This window comes from Myotis lucifugus, unplaced genomic scaffold, assembly GCF_000147115.1.
Source record: "Myotis lucifugus unplaced genomic scaffold, Myoluc2.0 scaffold_273, whole genome shotgun sequence".
Lineage (NCBI taxonomy): Eukaryota > Metazoa > Chordata > Mammalia > Chiroptera > Vespertilionidae > Myotis > Myotis lucifugus.
Genome location: NW_005871321.1, coordinates 439,443 through 448,384, shown reverse-complemented (window position 1 = coordinate 448,384; position 8,942 = coordinate 439,443).

Below are 8,942 nucleotides of genomic sequence, written 5' to 3'. Positions count from 1 at the left end.
TTGTATCATCTCTGGAAAGATCCTGAGAGATCAGCAGAGCCAACGTTTGAAAGGAAGTCCAGTGAAAGGCAGGGGCTTGTCAAGTCCTTACACATGATTAGTAGCAGAGCCAGGAATGGAGTCCAGCCTCCTGTCTCCACTATTTTCCATTGGGCTTTATTGGTCCCCTCCACAGCCTTTCTTTAAAAAAAAATTATATATATCTCAGAGAGGAAGGGAGAGGGAAAAAGAGATAGAAACATCAACGATGAGAGAGAATCATTGATCAGCTGCCTCCTGCATGCCCCCTACTGGGGATGGAGCCGCAACCCAGGCATATGCCCTGACTGGGAATTGAACCGGTGACCTCCTGGTTCCTGGGTCTATGCTCAAACACTGAGCCACACCCAGCTGGGCAGCCTTTCTGTAATTCCTCAGGTCACAGCTTTGGAGCCCTGCATTGGAGCAGCCAGTGTTCAGGGCTGTCCCCTGTTCTGCCTCTGCCACTCCAGTCACTGCTGGATGATCATGCTAATGTGAGACATAGATGGTCTCCAGATTCAATAAGTGGCCAAATCCAGAAAAAGGTTAGAGTCCCATGATATAAAGTTCTTTCTCAGAAACTGAAGAAATATGTAGGCCAATAAAAAAAAGTTTGTTTAAATTTGAAGTTATACATATGGGTATATGTGTATATGCATATGTATGTACACACATATGTGTATATACATGTGTGCACATGTGTGTATTATACATTTATATGTATTATATATACATGTAGTATGTGTGTGTGTGTGTGTGTACTTCTCCCTAATTGCTTTAAAGGTCATCTGCTTAATCAGAGGTCAGGGGAAGAAGCCTGATTCTTGCTCTGGGCATTATAAAATGTATATTCATTTGTAAATATTTTTTAATTATAGAAAGAACAGAAAATAGTATTTTTCCCATGCCTCACCAGCTAATTTAATAACTATTAATATGTTACTATATGTCTCTGCTTCTGTTTAAAAAGAAAATAATCCATATAGAGCTAAAATCTCAACCCTCCATCCACGTTCCTACATGCTCCCCAGAGAACAGCCCTTGCCTGGAAGTTTGTGTGTCTCCTCCGCTTACATAAATTTATACTTGTTCTCCCATTAGACTATATAAGAGAGTTTTGTGAGGATTTTAACATTTCAATAAACAATATCATACTTTATATAACATTTTGTGCTTGAGTTTTTTTCACATAACCTTAGGTTTTTGAGATTCATGCAGATTGATACATGTAGATCGAGCTCATTCATTTAATTGCCACCTACTGGTATTTCCTTGTTTAACTATACACAGTTTGCCCATTTTTCTATGGATGCACATTCAGTTTGTCTCCTGAGTTAGCAGCAATAAAGTCCACCATCCTGAACAGCTCCCACCCCTTATTGCCAATTTTCTATGCAACAAAATACTCTTTAAAAATGATAGAGTGGTTCCTCCTTTATCCACAAGAAATACGTTTCAAGACCCCCAGTAAATGCCTGAAACCATGGCATACCAAACCCTATAGGTACTGTGTTTTGTTTTGTTTTTTCGTATACATACTTAACTTTTCATTCTTTTTCTTTAAAAAAAAAAAAGCACTTTCTGGCTTCTCTTTGGAATATCACTGTTCTTGTGCTTAGGGGCCACTGTGAAGTGAAATAAGGGTGACTTGAGCACAAGCACTGTGATACTGCAACAGTCGATCTGATCACCAAGACAGCTACCGAGTGACTAACGGCAGGGAGCATGTAGAGTGTGGCTGCGGGGGACAAAGGGATGAGTCATGTCCCGGTTGGGATGGAGCTGGACAGTGTGAGATTTCATCATACTCCTCAGAACAGCCTGCTCTTTAACATTTATGAATTGCTCATTTCTGGAACTTCCCATTTAGTATTTCAGACCACGGTGGACTGTGGGTAAGTGAAAGCAGGAAACCTTGGATCACAGACCAGGAGGCTGCTGCAGTAGCCCAGAGCTACTGAGTCAACCTTGGCTGGTGAGATTAGCCCCCTCTGGACCAGCTCCTGAATGTTGGAATCTGAGGAACTCTTTCCAGCTTTCCTGAGAACTTCTCTGCTCTGCGCATCCATTCCATACATGTCACGGTGCCAGTATGGTGCCTGGACCCATGCCAGGTGCTGGTTTATGATCCAGTGTGGTGTGTACCACGGCTGTGCCAGGCAGCAGCCAAATCAGCCCTAGTTCACGTGTGTTTGGAACACACCTTTCCAGCGCTCTGAGGCTTCCCCGGATCCAGCTCTCTTTCCGGAGAACATGTGAAAACTGCCATAGTGCAAGCAGGACCAGCACACCCCCGGAGAAAATTCCTGCCCCGAGATGAAATGCTTGCGCTCCCTGGGGTCTGTTCCAGACCTCCTTCCCTTAACACTGCACACCATCTCCCTGGGTCACTTAACTCACAGGGCTTCTTGCCAGTGACGATATACTCTAGATACCCAGCTTTGATTTTCTCTTAAAACCCAACCCTACATATTCAGTAGACTCTGGGGTCTGCCCATTAGTTCTCTCTGAGACCCCGCAAGTCCAGTGCAGTGACTTTTGAGGGTTTGGTTTTTTATCATGATCCAGAGGGAAGAATGTTCCACTTTGCAAATAAGGATACACACACACACACCTCAGACAGAAGTATCATTACATTAAGTAATAGTTGCCTTTACTACTCATAACTAAGAAAAAAAGTCTTGTGACCTCCTGAATTGATCTGACGATGCTTTCGTGAGTCACAACTCACAATTTACAAAACACCAGTTCTAGTGTGACCTTCTCTGCTCTAGAAGTTGGAAAACTAACTTCTGGGACAGTGGTTGCCAATGGTGGTCCACGGACCATTGGTGGTCCATGAGGTCCAAAAGGTTGGCGACCGCTGCTCTAGAATAGCTTCATCTGAGGTGGACCGGATTGTGCTATGCTCGTCCCCTGCACCGCAAGCCCAGCTCTGGAGGCGCTTGGCTTCTCTGCAGCTGCTTTTGCAGAGGTCCCCGCATTCAGATACTGGCTTAGCAGGTGGGGCGCGTCTGGGTGGAGAGGGAGGAGCATCCATTCTGCTGATATGGTCTGTTACAGATTCCCAGTGGTTCTAGAACTGGCAGCAGTAGCAGCTTCCTGATTGTCATGGTTTCCTGTTCAAAACAGCAGTGTGGTGGCTCCCGAAGGGGGCAGCTTCCTGGTTGCAAGATTATCGATTAGATAGCAGCTACCCCAGCAGCGCAGTTCCTAGGAGAGGGGGGTAGAGGTTGCTCCTGCAAGCTCAAGCTGGACTGTTTTCTCAGCCCTCCAGAAAATTCTGTAAGCCTGTAATACCCTCTAATAAATGCCTTCCCACTAAGCTTCCTATACTCCACAACCGGTACCTGATAGATACAATCTCAGCATGCACAACATTGACCTCACGACACCCCGAACTTCTTACCATCCCTGCATTCTCAATCTCAAAGTCACTCAAAGTGAGTTTCACATGACCCTTCTTTCCTATTTCCCATCCAATCCACATCTGTCCACTCACCCAATTGTCTAGTCCCAGCCACAATCATCTCGCTTGCACTACTCTCATTACCTCCTAACTCACATCTTTGCCTCTTGTCTTTTTCCTCACAAATCCCAGCTCCTAACAGCAATAACAACTCTCCATTGTCCTTGGGCTCGATAGTAATAATCGTTTGCCCAGCTTTTCATGTACTCACTCATTTAATTCTCAAAACAACCTACTATGAGGTAGACATTATTATCCCCCCTCAGCAATGACATTAACACTCAGAGACACTGAGTAGCATGGCCAACATCACACAGTCAGTGGGTGGCAGAGCTGGGATTCAAGTCCTGGTGTGTGAACATCCACCTTCCAACACTCCTTGCTCCAATCACTACAAATGCAACCTTCTTGAAATCTAAGGTATCTGAACCAGCTCCCTCTCCATCTAGACCCCGCCTTTCTTGCTAGCTTCATGCTCCCTCTCCCTTCCTGGTGCTCTCTGCTCAGATCACATGGAACTTCTCCCAATTCCTCAAGCCTTCTGTTCTCAGTCTTGCCACCAGATGTTGGCAGATACTCTTTGTCCTTGTTTTCCTTTTTTGCCTGGTAAACTCTTATCATTGCTCTGATCTCAGAGAGGTCTTCTTGCCTCTTCTGGCCTCTCCAAATTCCTTTCTGCCTTCCTCCATACGTGTTCCATCCTTATGTGCGTAACAGGGCTGTCCAGCTCTGGTTCTCGCTGTAGTGTCCCTCCAACATCCAAACTCCTCAAAGGCAGGAACTCTATCTTATTCAGCACTGAGTCCTCATAACCCAGCAATCTCCTGGGGCAAAACAGATCGCCCTTCAATGACTATTTCTTAAATGAATAATCAAAGAAAATCTCTTTCAACAGGGGCTTCATTTTAGGGAAAAATAGCAAATAAGCACCCCACCCGTGAAAAAGGAATAAAAACTCTTTACAACAATATGAAAATGTGAATGGAGAGCCGTCTTTTTCCTTCAAAAGGGCTGTTGAGCACTCAGGAGAGTAAGAATGCCAATTAAAGAAAGGGGGCATTTTCAGGAGACAAAGCCCACTGCTGCCACCTGGGATTTTGGAAGAAAAAACACAAACGTTGGTTTAGTTTACTGAACCTCTTATGAGCCAGGTACAGTATAGCCTCCATATAACTCATCTATATTCCTACCACTATGAGATAGCTAGATGCCATTCTATTCATTTTGTAGATGGAAATACTCACCATAGAGAATTAAAATCAAATTTTATCTCAGGCCAATTAAGTTAGAATCTCTGGGGTTAGAAGCCAGGCATCGGGTTTACTCCCAGACTTTAGGCTACTTTTGAGAGTCAGTGGTTTAAATCCTTGCTGTCCAAATTGTGTCCTGGACCAGTAGCCCAGAATCTCACCCCCAACCCAGACCTATTAAAACAGAACTTCTATTTTCATAAGATCTGCAAGAGACTCACTGACACCTACATTCTGTTTCCTCGGCGCTCTGGGCAATTCCTTAAGCCATGGGTTTTTAGGAACGCCAGTTTCAATGACTTTCCCTGAATCCATTATGCTTCCCAAGCTGACTTGGGAGATGGGTTCCCCCTCCTCTTCAGCTGCTAATGCAAATGTGAGAGTCCGGACACCCTTGAGAACATCCTCAGGACACCATGACAGTATTCATTTGTAATATGCTCTTGGTCCAGCTCCCTCCGGAATCTTAGGCAAGTTCTGGAACAAGGTTCTAGCCAATATGTTGGAAGCTTAGGGTACAGTCAGGAGTGGGCTATGTACTTTCCCTATGGCCAAGGAAAGAGAGGAGACAAGTCTGGGGGCGGCAATTGGGAAGACTGTCTGGAAACTTGAGTTTGAATCCTAGCTCAGGCAATTGCTCACACTGGGATCTTGCTGAGCCACAAACACCCTCTAAACTTACATTTCCACCGCTGCAAAATGAGAAGCATAATCCATCCCAAAGCTGTGGGGAAAACAAACACTCAAGAAGCTTGAAAAGCGAGTACGTGTGTGGTGTTTTATGATACTCAGTATCGTCAGCGGATAGTCTGGCTCTGGGGAAAGGTGCAGGTTTGAGAGGAATGAAGCTTCTTCAAACTCACTGAATCCAACTCCCACCTGCATCCGGAAACAAAAACAGCCACTGGACCAACAAAGGTGTACATGAGGCCAACGCCCAGGGGACGCTTTCATACTTTAGGGAAAACTGGCCTGGTTAAATCAACTGATATAGAGAGATGGGGGTCCCTTCCCTGTCTCCTTGGTGTTTTCATGTCTTTTTTCCACTTAGAATGGAGCACCTAGGAGGGGAGAATCTGAACTCCAGCACCCAGATCAGTGTCTGGCACTAAGTCAACACTCAGGAAATCTGTAGATTTCACTCACAGCAAGACAGGTAAGAATATCAGCACAACTAGTTAAGAACACGCTGGGCTGAAGTCCCCTCCACCTCCCTCACCAGAAGGCCTGAGTGAAAACTAGCTGAGGAATGTCATCATCTTACTCCCTGTGCTGGCAGTACGGATGACATAACTGTCGTGACCTCTGAGTTGCCTTCCGCTCTCATGAGGAGTTTCAACAGCTGGCCTGATGCACTCAGCATCAGGTGCAGGAGGAGTCAAAGGAAGAAAGGCCACAACCTGTCATGGGATTGACACATTGAGATGAGGACAGCACAAGAAAATGCATAAGGAGGCTGACTTCCTTGTCAGAGCAACATGCATATACTCAGACAGCCCTGCATTGCACCTGACCTTTACATGTTCCTCCATCAACCATGGTGTGTTTATTTAAATCGCTTTATAGTATATAAATCTATAAAAACTGCTAACATTTACTGAATGCTTGCTTGCCGGTTTCAGGCATCATAATGAAGCCTTCAAATAGTGCCCTGTTCCCACAACCCCTCATGCGAAAGATTGCCATGCCCATGTTACAGATGAGAAAACCCAGCCCTGAAGAGATGCATAAGCATGTCCAACTTTAAGCAGCTTGGAGCCAGGATGTAAATCAGTGGTTCCCAAACTTATTTGGCCTACCGCCCCCTTTCCAGAAAAAATATTACTCAGCCCCTGGAAATTAATTTTTTTTTAATTTTAATAGCAGTTACTCATCGCCCCCAAATGCACCTGTGGCCATCACCGCCCCCCCCTGGATCGCTGCAGCGCCCACCGGGGGGCGGTAGCGCCCACTTTGGGAATCACTGATGTAAATGCTTCAAGTCTGACTCCACAGCCACCTCCCTAAGGACCCTGCACTGCTCTGTTGTGAAGCCACCTGATCGCCCATGGCTGTTTCCTTTGTCTACAAGGACCTTGCCCTCCCATCTCAGCATGGTTCACTGACCTCACTCATAAAATCTCAACTCAGAGATTTTATTGTTTTTCAAGAACCATTCCCAGGCTGTTAGGCATCCAACCCAGGCCTGGTGTCCTCACCTCTAAACACTCATCACCCTGCACTAGAATTGTATGGTTGTGTGTTTATCTCCATTGCCAGACTATGCATTTCATGGTAAGAACGATGTTTACACATAGTACACTTCTCCACCACTGTCTAAAACATGAAGTGATTCTTTCTTCCAAATGATTTGGGCATGGTCTACCATCATTCACAACTCCTTTGGACTCTGGAAGGAACACTGCTACCGAGTGCTACCGAGGCCACAACTCTACAACCCTGAGCCTTCATGCTGGCCATTCCCGAAATGCTGGCTGCTTCCCCTTCTTGGTCACTGTCACAACTTAGTTGAAACGTAATGATCCTAATCATTCTAGGCTGAACTCCACATAGCCAGGAAGCCTCTCAGTCCCCACAACCAGAATGACCGAGGCCTTTCCGTAACTTAGAATCCTGGTCCGATGCTCCGTGGCCCCAGAGAGAGAAAGAAGCGTGACCACCCCCAACCCAAAGTGCCAACTCATTTCCTGCCCAGAATTAACCACTTCCCAAAATGAGTGACCGTGTGAACATGAATTCCTTTCATCAGGGAAAAACCCCACCTCCACCCACCGGGCTATCATCTTACCCTATGACCCCAACTTGACAATTGCCCAACAGTCCAATATCAGGACCCTTCCCAATGTTGATGTGACTCATCCTTATTTATTACCACTTTGTTGTTCTAGGACAGTTCTTAACACACATTGCTCACTGGACAAGCATTTGTTGAATAAATGATAGATTAAATGAATACCATCTTGCATGTCTACATAGTACTTTTTAAAATTTTATTTTTCAAAAACAGTTTATATTCAATATTAGTTTGCATTAGTTTCAGATGTAAGCATAGTGGTTCGATAATCATATACTTTACAAAGTGTCCCCCCATATTTCCAGCACCTACCTACCACCCACCACACATAGTTATTACAATATTATTGACTATATTCCCTATGTGGTTTTTTGGTACTGGCGATTTTGTGATTCTATCCCCTCCACTTTTTTCACTCAGTCCCCAACCCCCATTCCCCTCTGTCAATCATCAGTCTGTTCTCTGTGTGCATAGCACTTTAGCGCACTTTAGAGCTTATAAAACTATTCTTTCAAGTGACAGATGAGGGGAGTAAGCTGCTCAGAGCTTGTAGCCCCTGGTATTCTTATCTCTTGTCCAGACTACACTATATTCTGGGATCAGCAAACCACAGCTTCTAGGGCTTCTACATGTTTTAGTAAATAAAGTTTTATTAGAACCCAGCTCAATCCACTCATTTATGTACAGTCTGTGGCTGCTTTTGTGCCACAATGACTAAAAGTTGAGTAGTTGTCTCAGAATGTGAGAGACTCTGTGGCCTGCAAAGCCTAAAATAGTTGCTATGTGTCCCTTTATAGAAAATGTTTGCCAATCCTGCTATATGTGTTAAGATATGTATGCTTACAGACCACACACATACGCTAAATTCACCTACAAAGAGAATGATTTGGCTACTGCCTCTATCTGAACTTCTCAACATTGCCAGCTGTAAGAGGGGAGTGTCAAGTGTGTTGAATTGAGCATAGGACATGCCTGTCAGCATTTAGATGGTTGCCAGATGGGCAAGGATTAGGGAGATGGGTGAAAAAGGGGGAGGGGTGAAGATGTACAAATTACCAGTTATAAAAACAGTCACAGGGACATAAAGTCCAGCATAGGATATATAGTCAATAAAGTTGTCATACCTATGTACAGTGTCAGATGGGTAGACTTATCAGAGGGATCACTTCCCGAGCTATATGTAAATGTCTAATCACTATGCTGCACAGCTGAAACTAAGATAATACTGCAGGTCAACTGTAATTAAAAACCAAAAACAAGTCTCAAAAAGGACATGTCTGTGAGTGCTGAGTAAGAGGTTCTATGAGGGAATGTGTGGGCTTTGACCATGGTAGTGAAAGAAGAAACGGCTTGAGAGGCAAGTCCACCAAAAGCAGTGAGAAGGAATAGCTTGCAGTAAGAGGTGACA